The sequence below is a fragment of the Oreochromis niloticus genome, linkage group LG3, assembly GCF_001858045.2.
Source record: "Oreochromis niloticus isolate F11D_XX linkage group LG3, O_niloticus_UMD_NMBU, whole genome shotgun sequence".
Classification (NCBI taxonomy): Eukaryota; Metazoa; Chordata; class Actinopteri; order Cichliformes; family Cichlidae; genus Oreochromis; species Oreochromis niloticus.
The window spans coordinates 73,057,611-73,077,280 of NC_031967.2; the positions used below are offsets into that span (position 1 = coordinate 73,057,611).

General features: G+C 41.9%; 1 long non-coding RNA gene across 1 annotated transcript; it reads right to left on the reverse strand.

The window, feature by feature from the left end:
- Nucleotides 1-11,052: 11,052 nt before the first annotated feature.
- Nucleotides 11,053-13,622, reverse strand: LOC112846527 (uncharacterized). The gene is made up of 2 exons (XR_003219541.1): nt 13,107-13,622; nt 11,053-11,698 (listed from the first exon to the last, which is right to left on the reverse strand). It is a non-coding gene; the product is annotated as an uncharacterized LOC112846527 (long non-coding RNA).
- Between the last annotated feature and the right edge of the window lie 6,048 nt (nt 13,623-19,670).

Here is a 19,670-nt window from a genome sequence, read left to right on the forward strand (position 1 = left end):
TGGCGATCTCCTGACGGCCGCCCATGTCTACCTAAACACTTCTTCCCCTGGTTTCTAAAATGGACACATGGGTTAGACCATGCGTCCAAAGGGGGGATGCTACAAGCAGTAACATCGCTGTGGTTCACCAAAGGGTTTTCCACAGCAGCTGAGAGGCATTGCAAAAAGTGTCTCATTTGTGCGACCAACAATGTGGGACGCCCAGCACAGGTAAACACTGCAGCACATCCCCCACCAGACATGCCTTTTGACCATCTAATGATGGATTTCATTGAATTGACACCAGCCGAGGGGAAGAAGTATTGTCTAGTAGTAGTGGACATGTTCTCTAAGTGGGTAGAAGCATTCCCCACTAAAAGTGCAGACAGCAGTGCAGTAGCAAAAGCCCTCCTGTCAGAAATCATTCCCAGGTGGGGTATCCCGGGAAAAATCACAAGTGATAATGGTACTCACTTTGTGAACCAGGCATTGAAGGAGATCAGCAAGCAACTAGGTTTCAAATTGCAAACACACTGTGCATATCATCCACAATCTGGAGGTGCTGTGGAGAGAATGAACGGCTCCTTAAAGTCCAAACTGGTAAAGTTCTGTGAAGAAACTGGCCTCACATGGCCAAAAGCACTTCCCCTTGTGCTGATGTATGTGCGCACGCGAACCAGACCTCCAGTACACCTCAGCCCTTATGAGGTGTTGTATGGAAGACCCGCCAGAGTGGGGGCAGAACCCCCCAAATGGATCGGCATGTCCACAGAGTTGTGCAACAGCGAAATGATTGTGTACTGTCAAAATCTCTCCAGGACTCTCTCGCAGGTACACGGAGCAGTGAAAGCAGCCCTGCCCAGACCAGCAGAAGGACCCCTGCATCTGTTCAAACCAGGAAACTGGGTGCTAGTGAAGGATTTCAGGAGGAGACACTGGAAGGCGAAGCGGTGGCTGGGCCCTTTCCAAGTCCTACTGACCACACAAACAGCGATAAAGGTTGGAGAACGACTTACTTGGATCCACGCCAGCCACTGTAAGCTGTTTGGAGGAGAACCACCCAGAACGGAGGAGCAACTAGAAAAGACAAACGGGGCAGAATAATCCCCGCACCTTATTCAGGTAGTAGGCAGTCTACCCCCTACCTGCAACAATGCGACAAGCCAGGAAGCACCTCATCACTGGGGTAGCGCTGATGCTCTTCAGTGGGCTGATGGTTGCCCTCTGGTGGGGCCTCTGGAGAGATCAGCAGCTGAGCACCATGCCAACATCCAAGGAGGTTCGTGCAACAGAAGGAGCAACCCACGAGATGAGAGACAAATGCCTTACTGAGTATGGCGGATACATTGAGCTACACTATACGTATGCGACTACCCAGACCTTCAGCTTTGATCTGTGCAATGTGATAGACTGTAAAGGCTATAATGAGAGCTGGAGAGGTTATGATGTTTATTTGTGCATATTTGGACATGGCGTTCCGGGACACCAGAAGTGGTGTCCAAGTTGGAGTTTTGTGTGGTGGCATTCCAGGCCGAGGTACTGGGGAGAACAGGTAAAATCAACAGAGGGTAAGACAAAAAGTAAGAACAGTTTTTCCTTTGTTAGAGCCCAATTGGCGACTGGTACCGGCCTGAACCCATTACTGCTAACAATTAAGAACCTGAATTGGAACCCATTTTCCAGGAGACCAAACTTCCCCGGACAATGTCACGACTCCAAAGAAGACTCCTTTTATTTAATCATAGGAGTGGATCAGGCCGGTGCAGACACAATGGGCATAATAAAGGTAAGACTACATCATGCATTAAGCTCAACCCACAGTATGACCCCTGCTAATGCAACAGAGGTCACCGCCACCATAGCCAAGCAAATGTTCAGACCACTGGCGGACCCTTTTGTCAATTATCTGAATATCACCTCCCCAGAGAATGTTGTGCAAATAGAGACGGGTTACATAGACAAAAATACTTGGCTCGACTGGATAACATACACGGCCGGGGAAAACAGCATGACAGATTGTGTGGCCTGCTCTGCAGCCCGCCCCACGCTGTTCACTGTGCCTGCCCCTTTATTGTTCTGGGAGGACAGGCCAGGCTTTGATTGCATGCTTCAACTCCACATGAGGGAGAGGGTGGACCATGATTGCGCTGTATTGAGTACTCCTTTCCCAATTGTAAGGAAAAGTGTTACCCCCCCTGTGTTCTCCCCAAAGGCGGGAAATTATACGTGCCTAACTAGAGTAAATGCCACCCCCGTAGGAGCTCCTGAAAGTTCATGGTGTGCTAAAATAATAAATGTCACAATATGAGCAGCATTAATGTGGCTCGAGCCGATCTGTTCTGGTGGTGTGGGGACAAGGTGTTAAGAGACACTCTGCCCAGCAGCTGGTCAGGAACCTGCACCATTGTGAGGTTGGCACTCCCTGTAGTGTTAGCAGGATCCCACGCCTCTGCAGAGGCCCATGTAAGAAGAGCCCGTAGGACCACAACGGAAGATTTTGATTTAACTAAAAACTCCCCAACTTATATAGATGCTATAGGTGTCCCCAGAGGTGTCCCTGATGAGTTTAAATTGGCCAACCAGGTTGCAGGAGGGTTTGAGTCCATCTTCTTATGGGTAACTCCAAATAAGAATGTGGACAGAATCAATTATGTACATTACAACGTTCAACGGCTGGCCAATCTGACACGGGATGCAGTGGCGGGCCTATCTGAACAGCTGGCCGCCGCATCCTTGATGGCCTGGCAGAATCGAATGGCTCTAGACATGCTCTTGGCTGAAAAGGGGGCGGTCTGCACTATGGTAGGTCCTCTGTGCTGCACTTTCATTCCAAACAACACCGCCCCAGATGGCACTGTAACCAGAGCCTTGGAAGGTTTGCGAACACTGTCATCCCAAATGACAGAGGATTCCGGCATTACTAACCCCTTAGACGGGTGGTTCAACAGACAGTTTGGGAAGTATAAGGCCATAGTGATGTCGTTGCTAATGTCCATAGCCACTTTTATTGCCATTCTCACATGCTGCGGTTGCTGTCTGATCCCATGCCTCTGAACCCTATTGAGTAGATTAATCACAGTGGCACTAACAAAAGAAAGCGAGTCTCCCAAATTGCAGCTTCCCCTATTGCAGGCTGAAGATTACATTGATGATAGCGAAAGCGAAGATGATTGTGATGAGTGAAACTATTTTCCTGACACTGCAAGAATGATGCATATTGTGAAACCTTTTGAGTGTGCAATATTGCTGATGTAATTAACAGAATGTTAGGAAGAGAAATCCTTGGTACTAGTGATTGAGATGCAATCAAGAGGGTGTGAACTGTTGTGGGATTTCTCTTTAGTGTATTGTCCTTTAATGTATTGTCTTGCTTTCATGTTACTTAGTTTAGTATGGGTTGTGGGATCTCTTTTTAATGTATTGTCTTGATGAAATGCTTTCATGTTACTTAGTTTAGTATGTCTGGTTCACACCTCATTCACGCTGGGAGACAGATGGTGAGAAACTGGTGAATGTCTCCCAGGAGACGGAAGCTCACACAGGAAGACTTGACCCCAGAGTGGGGGAGATTCACACAGGTGACGGAGAGTCTGTCTGCTTAGAGCCAAGGTGTGAACTGCAACTGTAAAAGCCTTTTGTTCTGTGACTGTGTATAAAAAGGACCTGAACTGTTCATTGTTAGAGACTACTTTCAATGCCCCCTGACTGACGTCTCTCCTCATGCATGGGAAATAAAGTGTTGGGTTTTTAACCGCTCATCGTGTCTGCAGGCTTTGTTAAGAAATTTCCACAACATGCTCTAATATAGTTTAGTACTATAGTATAATTTAGGGGCAGCATGGTGGTTAGCACTGTTGCTGAACAGCAAGAAGGTCCTGAGTTCAATTCCACCATCAGGCCGGGGTCTTTCTGTGTGGAGTTTGCACGTTCTACCCATGATTCCGTGGGTTCTCTCCGGGTACTTCGGCTTCCTCCCACAGTCTAAAGGTTGATTGATTAACATAAGTTGCCCATAGGTGTGAATGTGAGCGCGAATGGTTGTCTGTCTCTGTGTGTTAGCCCTGCGGCAAACTAGTGACCTGTCCGGGGTGTACCCGCCTCTCGCCCTATGACAGCTGGGGTAGGCTCCAGCACCCTCCTCGACCCTGAAAAGGATAAGTGAAGCAAATAGGTGGATGCATAGTTTAGTACTTCATAGTTCAGCTCTTGTGTCCCACTTGGATATTGGATCTTGTAACTATGAGTCTCTTGCTTGCCATAGTGTGGGTTAATTTTCAGTTTCTTAGTCCCCTGAGTTTGTAGCATCGCGTGTTAGTGTATGGGTTTGAGCAATTCCAGAGGGTAGATTCATTTGCCTCTCACCTTTACTTCATATTTTGCCAAAATAATAGCTTGTTTTACACTGTTCCTCCAAACCTCTGTGTGGTGTCTGCATCTGAGTCCTGTTCCTTGTGTTGGCTGCCCGGTTGTGACAGAACCTGAAGTTGTCTGATGTTCATGCTGATGAATATGGCCACACTGACACACATTTCCTTTCAATTTGGTTTTCAACTTCTTTTCTATCTTTTTTTAGTTAATTAACTCATTTTAATTCTCAAATTTTACCACCTAATTCATTATTTCCAAAGATATGCACGTGGCACAGTAACAGTATCTCTAGCAGTAGCTCGGGACCTGACGGTAAATGTTTACTTTGTCTTTCTGAAATTTACTGATAGAAACCTTTGCAGAGAGAACAACACAGTATGAACAGTCTTCTCACAGGTACTGATAAAGAAACAAATATAGAGTTTCTCTTAATTCTGCTTTAGTTTGTTTTCTATAATCTTGAACTTCACATGTTAAGTTTGCAGATGGTGAGCTTAAGTTGCCAGAATGTAATTTTCCTACAAAAATACAGGCTAAGTGTGTACCTGTGTTAGTGTTTTAACTGAGGAAGCTCAACAAAGCTAGTTCTTCTTTGTATTAATTGACTTGACAAAACTAGCACACCCAGGTGAGAGAGAAAGGGTATCACAACAGTGGTTATCTGTTGTCTCTTATTTTGATCTAATACAGGAGACATTAAAGTCACTTTAGCAAAATGTATTTTAATAGTTGAAGGTTATTGGCAATAACCTACAAATATGACTGATCAGTGTTCTAGTTTGAGCCCTGCTAGCTCAATCAACAAAATGCAGTGAATGAACAAAAGAGAGTTTTAAATCAAATCAATACTTGGTGTGTGAACACATTTTGCCTTGAAAACAGCATCAAGTCTTCTAGGTGCACTTGCACACGGTTTTTGAAGGAACTCGGCTGGTAGGTTGTTCTAAACATTTTGGAGAACTAAGCACAGATCTTCTGTGGATGTAGGCTTCCTCACATCCTTCTCTCTCTTCATGTAATCCTGGACAAACTTGATGATGTGCTCTGTGGGGGGCTGTACAATCACTTCCAATACTTCTTGTTCTTCTTTACACTGAAGATAGTTCTTAACGACTATTCTTACCTGCAGAAAAAAATGTTGGTGGAAGAAGAACAGAGAAAAAAATATGAGCTCAAGATTATAATCTATATTGACTAATCAAAGGGAGCTGAAGGTTCTGTATAATTAGTGTTTATTAGTGATGTCCTTTGGTGTATTGCAGCCCTTAGGATTAAGTTTTACTTCAGTGCAGTTCAGTGATGGATGGAGGAAAATTTATTGTAGTCACAGAGATCCTAAACAGGGAGGAGAAAAATAGTTAAACTGGATCACAACAGTAAATTCTAAGAGAACAAGATGTATTTAATTTTATCCAATCCAATCCAAACCATCTTTATTCATGAAGCACTTTAAAATACCCAGCACGGGACCAATAGAATAAAACAAAATGGTAAAAAAAACACAAACATCAAAATTAAAACAGCCCTATATTTAAAACAAGATAAAACAGCATAGAATCAAATAATAACAAACAAACAGAAGAGGCCTGTCTTATCTCAAAAGGCAGATTGTTCCACAGCACAATCTCCTCTAAGTTTTTGCTCAGTTCTGATTACATTAAGGGACAGTCATCAGCTGTCATCTAAACACACATTTAGGGCGACCAAAAACCATCACCTCAGTCTTTTTGTCATTGAACAGATTTATCCAGAGGAGAGATGCATCGGTACAAACGATTTCATCCTTTAAACCCGAACTCTGTGAACGGCTTAATGTTCGATGTGCTAAAGAATAGAAAACATTATTTCCCATCAGACCATGAGCAACATTCAGGCATCTAACACAGTAACACTAGTTAGCTGTGTGCGCTACTAAAAAAGGCTGTTCCAATTCTCAGCACCGATCCTCTCTTTCCCTGAGTACTTAGCAATTCTCCTTCCCACGATGACGTTTAAGGAGATAGGCGCTAATTTTGACCCACGTGATTACGTTGAGTCACATGACCGCACAGCCACAAATCACAGCAGAGCCGGGAAAGGGGGCGGAGCAAAGTGTGTGTGCAGGAGAGGAGTCAAGCAGAGAGAGCTGCTTTTTCATGAAACAGGAGTAAAGTAGTGAACTTACAGGAACATATACCACTACCAACGTTTGGATCGATATCTGCATCGATCTGCACACCCTTGTCTCCTGGATTGTAGCTGAGATCAGCGTGAACCACGTGGGTCTCTGCTCCCTGATCTGTTTGGAAAGACTTCCAGCTTCATCGCGGAGTTTCTCTCGGCTTGTGGGCTCATCTAAAGGTAAGCACCGAGCTAACTTTAATGTGGGTTCAGTTTATGTTGAGTTTATCTCTCTTGAGAATAATAGATTGCTTGGTATACACTGGAGTTAGACAGACTGTAGAGTTCGTGATTGCCTGCAACATTATATTATGGCGGTTGCTAGGGGGTAAGAATACATACAGAAAAATAGTCTTTGAATATGAACAAAAGGATGGGCTGCAGGGCAGGAGAACAGCCAACCCCCAACCCCAGGACAGGAAGCCACAGGTACAAGCCTGGGGGAGGGCAACCCCAGGGTGAATAATAGAGAGAGAGTAGCGGAAGCCTACTGAGCAGGGGTGCAAAGGGCTACCCGCGCCGCCCGTCCCCCCTTACGCTATAAAGGATCAGCCTTTAGAATACTACTTCAAAGGATGATCTCCAGATGCATCTGTATTTTATTTACTCCCAGCCAGGGGCGATTCTACGATCAGACCATTAAAAAAAAAAACACTCCCAAAACAGAATAAATTATTACAAAATATGAATAAAAACTATAAAAATGGAGGCAACTTTGCCTGTGGTGGAATGTATACAATGTATGAAAAAATCTTTACTGCAGATACTAATTTTACTAATTGAATAATAATTTTGTGTTGTAAGATTTATGAGTTTCATGCTTTCATAGTGGTACTTAGGAGAGCTTGACATTTTTATCAGGTGGTACACACTGTAAAAAGTTTGAGAAACACTGATAAGTGTATGTGTGCTTTTGGAAAACATTTAAAGCTGCAGTACAGAATCTTTGAAACAAGCTTAAAACATTTTTAGAATCTAAACAGAGCGCTCTACTTCTCTTTACAGCTCTTCACTCCATCAGGGAACCGTTTGGCACTTTCTGATAGTGTGCAAATGTGGTACATGTGCTGCGGCAGTCATACAGACAACTAGATGGTCCAGAAGTTGGCCTACCTATTACTGGCTGAGGTTTTAATAGAGTTGTGGCTGAACCACATAAAATATATCATTAATTTTAAAATCCCCAATCAATGATAATGTTATGTTGGAATGTTGTTAAAGAGGGTCAAAAATGTTTCAACCCAGTTTGTTTTGCAGATTCTGTATAGCAGCTTTAATATAGGGAGAACACAACTTCCAGATTGTGTGAGCAAAATCAGGTTTTGTCTCTCTGTCAGTTTAACAGTTTCTGTTTTGCCTGTCAGTTGTCTGTTTTCTTACCTGGTTCTTCCTGACCTTGTACTTTCTCCTCACGTTCCCCTCTTTCCTCTCTCCCTCTTTGGACTGACAATCATACACAAATAGCTTGTATTCAATTAGATGAAAATTTACATTAATATGACAAAAATTCTATTAAGATCACTAACACAGCGTTCACAGCATTGCACGTCCAGATTGAAACAGCCGAAAACGCTTACGTGCCAGTACAAAGCATACATTAAACGCAAGAAGATTCGACCTGCCTCATTTCTGTCTGCTGCTTATTAACTTTCTGGTGTTCTGACAAACCATCCTACTTTGGCAAAACGTCCTACCGTAAGTAGTTTATGCACATTTCTACTGTCACAGAGTAATTCCAGCACAAATTTAAGTTGGTATGACAGTTTGCCACTTAATTTTACCTATTAAAGTATGCTTGTAGATAGAGCTGGGAGATATAAGATTTTTTTTCATATCACAATATGTTTTTTTCATTTCAGGCGATAACGATATATATCACGATATAAGCCAAATAACTATATTTGTAAGATTTAAATGTGCCGTTGCTCACAAGTAAAATGTGAAATAATTAGCAGCTTGTTTTAATTTAAATATTTTTTTTCCCTTAATAAGTTGAACAGGGTAGATGTACTTAAGGAACATGAGACTTCAGTTTCAGATAAATAAAGGCAAATATTGCAAACTACACAAAAAGCAGCCGCTAAAGCGTTTAAGTTTCAAAATAGGACAAACAAAACAGACTACTAAATTGTCAATTCCACTTAGAAACAACATTTTAATTCTTAGTTCGTTTTACAGAAAAACATACAAAATTGACTAACTTTTGTCAATATCAAATAAACTGAGAACTAAAAGGAAATTCTCAATCTCTCCTTGTTGTATAGCTTAGCTTTTCAAATAGTTTTAACAGTGACTTTAGTCTGACAAAAGCCAAATGACGAATTAGTGCTTTCAGTCAGAGATTGAGCATGCACCGGTTTATTGTATTTGCAGACTTGCTTTCGGTACAATTTACAGTGTGCGCTACTTTGTTTTTTGTCAGAGTTGGAATAGCCGAAATACCTTCACACTACGGAACTTCTGTGGCCCTTCCGTTCGACAATCTCTCCGGCATTGGAACCATCATCGGTTTTTTCTTCGCTACCCTTCGCTCACACTCTTGGTTGGTTTTTCTCTAGTCGGCACACTCATTTCCTTCATTACCTGGGCAGCCCGGCTGCAAAAGCAAATACACATGTGCACCTTAGCACTTGTGCTGTACGTAACAAGTCACGTGACGTGACGTTGCAGCTGTGATTGGTTCGGCTCTGTGCTACTTAGTTTGGATCGGCTGTTCTTTTTTTTTTTTCTTTTTTTTTTTAAGATGACAAGAGAGATGAGGCCTATCGCAACAGTTTAATTTTTCTATCGAGAAAAAGTTATTTCGCAATACATATCGTTATCGTTCGCCCAGCTCTACTTGTAGGTAACATTCACAAAGGTATCATGGTTTGGTTTTACCCATCAGAGTATGTTTCTAGCAGTTATTGACAAAGGTAGGATGGTTCGCCACTGAATTTTAGCTGTTAAAGTATGCTTGTGGCTAGGGCTGTTCAATATGACCAAAATCTCATATCCCGATATAAGAATTCTATCGCCCCGATAACGATATAAATCATAAAAATTTAACATTTTCTGTAATTCTGTGAATCTCGGGCAGCTCGACTTGCGGGAATTGCTTCCATCTGCGCGTCATGTAGCTGGAGTTGAGTGTTTTAACCGATGCATGAAACGATACATTTTTAGACATAAGTTGTAATAGCCGCCGTTTTCTTTGTGAGTATTTATTACACGGCGTGCTGCGGGGAAAAGCGTTTGAGTCTAAGGTTTATATTTTAGCACCTGGCGGCTCTTTTACTCTTTTTACTCTTTTACTTCTGATCCATAAATAATTTGCTCTTTCACGTGATTCAGTTTATTTTGAAAAGTCTCAATAGGATCTTGAGCTTTATTGTGAAAGGTTTATGTGGTACATACACAAGCGGACACGCGATGGTTCTACCGTCGTTGTTGCTAACCACAACGCACAAAAACAGGCACTTATCCGTCCGTAGTGTGGTTATATTAAATATAAGAGAAAGAGAGAACTTTAAGAAATTAATATAGCCGCTACAGTGACCATCAAAACGACAGCGTAAAATAAAACGATAAACGTTTTTATATCGTCATCCGATATATATCGTTATATCGAACAGCCCTACTTGTAGCTCAGATTAACAAATGTAGGATGGTTTGGCGCATGTGCAGAAACAACGGGTAGGATGGTTTGTCAGGTAGGATGGATACCCAGAACACCGGCTCTTTGAAATGTGTCAGCAAAATATTGAGGAAAAGGACAGAGTTTTTTAACCACAGCAAGTAGTCTCATGTCTTTTAAAATCATAGATAAAATGCTCTCGGTAAGTACAGCCACCTCCTGGGGGTGCATGGTGTACTTCTTCTCTTACAGTAGTCCTCCAGACTTTTCTGTTTGTTCCTGAAATCATGAATCACACACAGATGAATTTGAATAATTACAAAATATTTATATGGAAAGCATAATATCAAAATAATTTGATGAGGATCTGGTTGACATACATACATACATACATACATACACAGAGGTGGGTCGAGTATCCAAAAAATGTACTCAAGTAAGAGTATCATTACTTTAAAATATTATTACTCAAATAAAAGTAAAAAGTAGTCGTCAAAAAAGTTACTCGAGTAAGAGTAAAAAAGTACTTGGTGAAAAGGCTACTCAAGTACTGAGTAAATAGCGAGTAACTGTTTGAAATGTCCAATTTATTTTATAAATAAATATCAGACAATCAAAAATAAATAAATATACAAATTTTAGTATTTTCAAAAGAAATATATGTAAAAGGATCCACAAAATAAGGCACAACAATTCTAATTTCAAGATTTCAAGATTTCAGTTTTTCACAACATAAAGCTTTTTCAAGCAAAACCCACAGTAAATATATTCGCATTTACAGCAGCCTCAGAGAAAACATTAGAACGAAGCAACTTCAACATAACAGACTACAGCTGATGCGCTAGAATGTCATACTAGGGGTGGTTCTTTTAAATACAAGGAGGGATTAAGTAAATCAGAAACAAATGACACAGAGATGCAACAGGTACAATCAGGAAAAGTTTATTCCCAAGGCGGACAGCAGGAATAAAAACAAACAAACAAAAAACATCTGTGCTAAAATTCCATAAGAATAGACATTCTAACCAAACTTATTTTGTATACTAAAATACCCTGAAGTATAGACAGTGGATTAACACAATGTAATATGTAAAAATGTAAAAACTACACTCACAAATAAACACTGAAATCAGAGTAAAACTAATTATAAAAGACAAATACAAATTCCCACTATGTGGATGTACATATGTGTATGGCTCACTTTACCATAAATTGTTTCTTCAGTCAGTGAAATGGTGCTTCAGCTTCAGCAGCAGTTGGCTCTCAAGGTTCTTGCTGTGAAGCTGTGACCGTTTGGCAGTGAACAGGAGTCCTGCATGACTAAAGAGTCTCTCACAGGCTGCAGATGCAGGAAGAGCTGTATTGACTTTGATCGACAGCTTCTTGATCTGAGGAAAGCCATGCAATACATCCATACCTCCAGTGTCATTTCATTGGACAGTGAAAGGTACCTCTCCAGCTCCTCTGCTTCTGGTTTTCCTGACCCCATGGATCCATCATCTTCGTCGGTTAGGCTGCTGTTTGTGCTGGCCTCATCCAGCTCTGTGTCTAGGTGATGTCTGATGAAGTGGAGACCTGTGGAAAGATGTAAGGTTTTCAAAAGAATTAGGTCTGGTCATTATAGTGCTGTATACACTGCCAAGCTGCAGATTTTGTTTGGAGGAAGCCTCCAAAAGATGGCCATACACTGTGCGATTTGGCCCATTTTGAGCGGATTTTTCAGTCGCGCAACCGTTTTGGGGATCAGCCGTGTTTTGCCTTAATCGTGTGTGCATCGTGTAGTATACATGGGGTAACGAAAAGCAGTTAACACCTCACGACCAGCTCCCAATCATCAATCGTATGGTCACATGATGATCAAACCAATTTGAAATCCTGTCGCCTCTCACACTGCGCAGCACAAACACAGAAATGAAAGAAAAGGTGGAGCAGCACGGCAGCGCAACGTGTGATCTGGACACAAGAGATGGAGGCACAACTTGTAGGATGAAGCTCATCCGAGTACGTAAGCGTAGAGCTGCCACCGAGGCAAAAGAAAAATAGAGCTATATCACGTTATAAGGTAAACAGTTTATTGTTCTAACAATATACCTTTCACGTTTGAACAATATAATATTTATATTGTACGAATGTGATAATTATGTATATTGCAATAACGTGATATTATATTGTTCAAACATGAAAGGTATATTGTACAAACATTAAAAGTATATTGTTAGAACAATAAACCTTTCATGTTATAACGTGACATAGCTCTATTTTTCTTTTGCCCCGGTGGCAGCTCTACGCTTCTGTATCCGAGGCTTTTCAGTGTGGCCTCACAAAATTATCACGACTACAACAACCATGAAGAGTTGGATGGACATTGCTGCTCAATCACAGCTGCCTGGTCAATGTTTTTCATTAGTAATTTAGCAAAGTTGATGGTGTGTGTGCCTGTGTGAGTGAAAGACAGAGGGGGAGAGATTTTGTATGATAAGTTTCATGTTATGGACGCACAGTTTGAGCACTCAGGTCGCATCAGAGCATCAGGCCGTATAGTGTGAGACCCTGCATCTTGACCTATGAACTTCTAAACTCTGCGATTTAATTGTACAGTTTGAGCAGGAGCGAAATAACGTGACTGAAAAAACTCGCACAGTGTTTGCCCAGCTTAATGCAGACTGTTTAAACTAAACAAGCTGCTGTTTCACATAATAAACCCTGTCAGCCGCAGTATTGCCTTCTGTTTAACAGTTAAAGCAGTAGAGACGAGCTGTTTGCACGTTCGTGGAACTCTAGCGTCATTAACCAGGCTAGCTGTTAGCTTACAGCTCACGCTAGCTAACCAGTGAAGCTGAAGCTGCACAAAACACCCACAAACTTATCTCACTACAACGTAGGGCCGAAAATATGACTCGCAGCTCGAGGTCGACACAGCTGCTGTAACATAAGACTGACCTCCAGCTAACCACAGCTAAAAAGATATTTAGAGAAAACTTACCGTTTCCTCAGTTGTTTCACGCTGAAAAGTTGGTTTGTTTTGGCTCTCCCTGAAGACACCGACACTGCAGACATAGCTGTTCTTTTGTGCTGCTTTTAAGCGAAACATTCTTTGTATGTGAGGCCAAAGGTGTTCATCCTCTTCAGCTCTAGCGTAGACTCTGCCATCATATTTCTTCTTTCCGTGTGTCCGCTACTTTGAAACGCTTGGGCCGCTCTGCCCGCCACGGTTTCAAACTGGTCATGTGACTGTATGGCCACGTCTCATTGGTAAAAAAGTTACCGGAAACTCCACTGACGGCATGTTATCTAATGTGTTAAAACTACTTTTTTTTTTTTTGAAGTAACGAGTCGAATTTTGCAAATGTAGCGGAGTAAAAGTACCGTTTCTTCTTCATAAATGTACTCAAGTAAAAGTAAAAAGTATCGTGCAAAAAAGGTACTTAAAAAGTACATTTTTTTTCAAAAACTTACTCAAGTAAATGTAACGGAGTAAATGTAGCTCGTTACTACCCACCTCTGTACATACATACACGCACTTATGCCATGTGCTTTCATAGCATAACAATAAGAGAGTAATGATAATCCCCAATGTTGAACATATGATATGCAGCAATCGTGATGGCTGCAAAAAATAACGTCAAAAAATAACGTTTAAACAGCCATAGCTGATGACACCTTTACTGGTGCACTGCTTTCTAGTCATTAGATGGCATAACTTCATCCTATAAGACCAAGCTGGAGAAGCATTACGTATAAAAACAGCGTTCAAATAGGATGAAAGACATTAAATTTGACAAATCAAGGGTTTGCTGTCATTTTGCTTTTGCAAGCACTTTAACAATGTTTTAATAGTGTCTACGACGGCTACGTTTAGCAGGTGGTGCGTTATCCTTGTTAACATTTTTCCTGCGGCCAATTCGCTGTCTCACATTTTCGTCTTTCGCCGATTCTGATGATCAGCCTGCGCGCATTCTGACTCATTTTGCCAGCATGGGCCACAAACAAAAAACAAAAAAAACAACAACTAAACAGCAGCTGCTATATGTTACTGCTAAGCAGCTTAAATTAGTTTTGCATATATGAAGGTTGGGTGTTTATCTCTGTGTCTATGAGTGAGTGTATGTCTCACTCATGGGGGGCGGGGGGGGGTCTGGATGGATTAACGGGTAAAAACCAGTGTTAGTAAAAAAAAGTTAAGAAAACTTACGGTGGTTTGTCCTTTGCAGAAGCCATTGTTTGAGGTGCTGCTGCATAGCCGTCGTGCTTTTATTTCCACCTCACAAAGCCGGCAAATGACAGAATCACTTCCTTTTCATTTAAAATATCCCCATACTGTAGAACTGCGTGTTCGGGTGGAGTGGGTTAAGTCGACTGCGCCTGCCTAAATCATGTTGCCGCTACTCGCTGCCGCCATGTCTTTTTTTGAAAGTGACGACGCATCGACACAGATTTTTTTACGTCGACGTAAAATACGTCGACGCGTTGTCCCAGCCCTAGTCTGGTGGAGCATTTGCGGCATCGCTATGAAACCAGCATTTCATCTCCAAGAAAGCTGTCCCGGAGAAAGCAAGAAAGCATTCCCACGCTAAGCTTCACAACCGGTATATGGAGCGACTGCCTCTTCTTCTCTCCCCCTCCCTCTCCTGTTGCTACTTCAATCATGAAACTGATCAATGATCAGCTGATTGGCTTTTCTGTCGTAGTCTTGGATCCTGGACCCGACCTCACGCATGCAAAACCAGTGTGCTGTGCTGTGCAGTTTCTCAACAATGACGTGCATTTTTGGAGATATGTTCGGCAAATAAACAAAAACGTCATATTGCCTGAAATGTCATCACTAAAAACACTATGTCGAAAATCAAGCCTTTTATCATCACAGTCTTGGTCTGCCAATAAACAATAAAAAAATGTATTTTTCTCTCAGACGTGAATGTCGACGTGCAGAGAGAAAATGGAAAGAAAACAAGCTCCAGGTGTCTTTGGGCATCCTGCGTGACTGCTTAACAAAATATCAAAAAACTGTTAAAGCTGCAAACTCTGCTTTCCCATCTGGTGTAATTTCTACCAACTTTTATAAGCCCCAAGTTCTTTTTAATATTTTTAATTCTGTAAATAACCCCTGTGCCACTGTTCCTATGGAGGCTTCCTTTGCACTTTGTGAAAACTTTTTGAATCACTTCATTAAAAAAATCTCAACCTTACGAACACTGTATTCCCAGGCAGTGTTAGACCTAGATCCACCTTGTAAATGCTCGGCTGTTTTTCAGCAGTTTGAGCCTTTGACCTTTTCTGCACTGAAGGAAGTAATTGATCACTTAAGACCGTCTAATTCCCCTGGAAAAATCACTAGCCCCAGGACATCGGGCTAGCGATTTTGCGAGCCCTCATACAACTGGTGAACACTAAAGTGAGGAAATAATATTACAATTACTAATGTGATATGATTTATAAGAAAAGAAATGTGGCACTATAATATGAATAACACAGCGCTGGTAAAAACACACAGAAATTAACAACTGCAAGATTAAGTCTGCATGGCCCACAAGCTCATGCGACCCTAGGATGCCGCTGTCATCTTCCTGGTTCTGGAAAAGCATACATACATCCACCCTTTCTTTGTCTGCTTGGAGTAGGTGCAATCTGCGTATCACTGTCAAGTCAGTGAACCATTTGTCCCCATTATGGATGGTAAGTATAAATGTAACTCCGAAATGACAACACAGGCACGGCTTCTTCAAGACGGGCGCTTCGCTGCATTTATTGAACGCCGTGAAAACTACAAATATAAAACACAAAGGCTTTAAGCGCTTCAGTCTATCAAAGGTAACACTTGTGATTTAACAACAAAAAATTACCTCGTGGCCGCCTGCCACTTCGGAGGTTCTAGAAGAATACCTTTACAGTCTTGTGCATTCTAAATTAAACCATAAAATAATTAGAACACTATACATTACAAATTTTCACAATATTACAATACAGTTATGGCAAAGGACAAATACCTTGTACAGCTGGTAGACTAACCAGGCCTTTGCAGATAGCTCGCTGAACTCCTTAGCGTGATTATTAAACGTGGGCTCACAGTCTATATTGTCACGCCCCAAACCTCGCGATAATAGCAGTGTAATAAAACTTGTTCTTTATGACAAGATAAACACACCTTTACAATATTGTCCACAGAACTGTACAAGCAAGAACATTTTAACTGCTGGAACCGTCTATTAAACTTCTTATACATAAGTCATTTCTGTAACACTTACACTCCCACCAAAATCACTCATTGTTTGCAATGTGATTTTCTAACGAGTGTCAACATTAGAGTCTGGTTCACTTTGCATGTTAGTCTCCAGTAAAGTCACTACCTTGTGAACAGGTCTTTCCAGATATATCAGCCTTGTCAGTGGTTTCCCCCTGTCAAAGGTAGTTTCACTGGTCTTGAGCTTCACTTTTCGAACCTTGCCATCTGGGCTCTCCATAGCCTCTACTATTAGAGCAAGTTTCCATTTACATCTCGGAGCATTATCATCCTGCAGTATCACGATGTCATTTACTCGCAGGTTTCGTGAGACGTTCTGCCACTTCTGTCGCCGCTGTTGATTTAACAGATACTCTCGCCTCCACCTTTGCCAAAACTCATTTGCTAGAAATTGTACTCTTTTTCCATCTTTTGTTCAAGTACAAATCCTCTCTGCAAAACTCTCCTGGAGGTGGAAGAATAACCGAAGACTTCATCGTTAATATGTGATTGGGAGTTAATGGCTCTGGTCCCAAGGGATCATTGAGATACTCAACACTTAAAGGTCTGCTGTTAATGATGGCCATTGTCTCATAAAGCAGTGTCCTTAGACTAGTTGTATCGAGTCTGTTTGAGAACTTGTCCAGCATTGCTGTCAGTACACTTCGTACTGTTCGAATTTGGCGTTCCCAGACGCCCCCCATGTGGCTAACTGACGGAACGTTCACCACAAATTCACAACCCATAGCTCTTTGTGGTTCTTGATCCATATCCTTCATTAGCTCCAAAAGTTCTCTTTTGGCGCCCATAAAGTTTGTCCCTTGGTCGCATCTTAATTGTCGGACAGGACCTCTTATGGCTATCAGGACTCGTAGAGCGTTCATGAAGGCATCTGTCGATAAGTCGTCTAGTGTTTCAATGTGCACAGCTCGTGAACATAAACACGTGAACAATAGTCCATACCTTTTGACTTCCTTTCTTCCTTCCTTTACCATGAATGGACCGAAAAAGGCAAATCTGACATCTGTTGGACATTTGTAGCCTTTCTGTATCTTCTACACTTAACACAATGGTAAATGTGTGAAGAAACAACACTCCCACATCCTAAAATCCATATGCCATTTGCCCGCACTTCATTTATTGTCATCCCTCTTCCTTGGTGATGTACACGTTCATGGTAGTGTTTGACGAGTAGGGCTGACACATGGGACTCCTTGAGGAGAATTGCAGGGTGTTTTACATCATAATGTAAAGCTGATTGAGATTATCTTCCTCCCACCCTGAGAACATCTGACCTGTCCAAAAAGGCATTTAACTGCTTCAGTCTGCTGCGCCTGTGCAGAGAATTTTCTCCTTGAGATCTGATCTTCTGTATTTCCTCAGCAAAGACGTGTCTTTGCACTAGCTTGATGATGAATAATTCTGTGTCTTTTCTTTCTTCAAGATCTGTCACTTCGTTCGTTCTTTGTTGAACACCTTTGTACTCTTTGATGAATCGTCTGAGCCTGGCAATGGCCTTAATAGCTCTTGACCAACTGGAGAACTTCTTCAAACGCTCTAGCACTGGGTTTGCTTCCTTTGAATGTACAGTGTGCGTATAGCCTTTACGGACTTCAGGATCCATTTCTTCAACCTCTCCCACCATTTCCTCTCTGACTGGAAGATCTTGTTTCCAAAGAAAATCGGGACCTTTAAACCAGTTTGAATCTTTCAGCTGAGCAGCATTTAAACCTCTTGAGGCCTGATCAGCTGACATGCTGCCATGTCCCAGGACTTGTGTGCTTTGTCTTATTCGTTGGATTCGATTGGCGACAAATGTGTGAAATCTTTTAGCATCATTATTTATGTATGCTAATACGACTTGTGAATCTGTCCAGTAATATTCCTGTAGATTCTGGATGTCTAGTTCTCGTTTGATCACATCTGCGATGCGAACTGAAGTCACGGCCGATGACAGTTCGAGCCTTGGGATGGTTGTTTGCTTAATGGGCGTAACTCTTGCTTTGCCCATGACGAGTGCACAACTGACCTGTCCTTCTCTACCCTTTGCTCTGAGGTATGAACATGCGCCATAACCACTGAGGCTCGCGTCTGAGAAACTGTGCAATTCGTACTGCTCAGCAACTTGTGAGTAGCTTCGTGGGATCTTCAGAGCTGCCAACTTGGGCAGGTCTCTCAACCATGCTTCCCATTGTGGTAGAATGTGATCTGGGAGATCCTCGTCCCAATTAATTTTGTCCTTGCACAACGTTTGGAGTATTTGCTTTCCAATTAATATGAATGGGGCAACGAACCCAAGGGGGTCAAAGACTGAAGCAACAATCGAGAGCACCCCTCTCCTTGTCAATGGGTTGTCTTTAACTTGGACTCTGAATTGGAATTCATCTGCCTCTATGCACCATTGTACTCCAAGTGCACGTTCAATGTGGAGTTCTCCAAGAGCCATGTCCTGGTCTTTGGCTTTAGCTTATTCTTCTTGGGGAATAGCTGCCAGTAGTGATGTGTCCTGTGTGTCGAAGCGTCGAATCGTGTGTCGGGTAATCTCGGGGGCGTTTTTGTGAAGCACGTATCGAGGCTTGCTTTGATTACGTATGCAGTGACGTTCGAGGCCTCGCGGGCAGTCCGTACCACGTGACTGATTCAGGGACTGGTTCACCGGTTCGCGCCAGATTCGAAATAAAATGGGCAGCAAAACACAGCTGATTTCCCATCACACTGTGTTGTGGAATTGGATTAGGTACGTGTTACATAGTTGCTTGAGCATTGCTTCTTCAATGGAACCAGCAAGGAAGAGATTTTTTTTATTTCATCTCTCCTAATAATAAATATCACAAAGTACCATAATATAAATAAACAACATTACAGATCCTATAATCTGATTTCTGTCTTTTAGTTTATTAAAAAGTGAAGCACCAAACACTAGTTTGTGTCATTATCCAGATGTACATAAGCATGATTACACAGTTACTAGGAGCGGGTTTTGATTATCGATTTAAATCGATTCTAGCTTGCATAAGGTGATATCGATTCATTAAAATCCTGAATCGATTTTTAATATAAATATTACTACATTTCAACAACCACCAAACAGCTAAAACAGTAAATGAGAGCAGGTACACGAATTCTGCACAAAGTAAACACAATGCGCAGACCCGCTGACGCATCAGAAGCAGTGAGATGTCGCCTTTCTCACCAGACGGCACGGACACGGTCGGGGCTGAAAGCCGACGGCTCACTGATTCTGATCCGTCGGCGGGTCGTGCTTAGTTTTTACGTCTTTTTTGCGCTGATTCTGAAGCTGCAGGTTTTATTTCTCTTCAAACAACACTG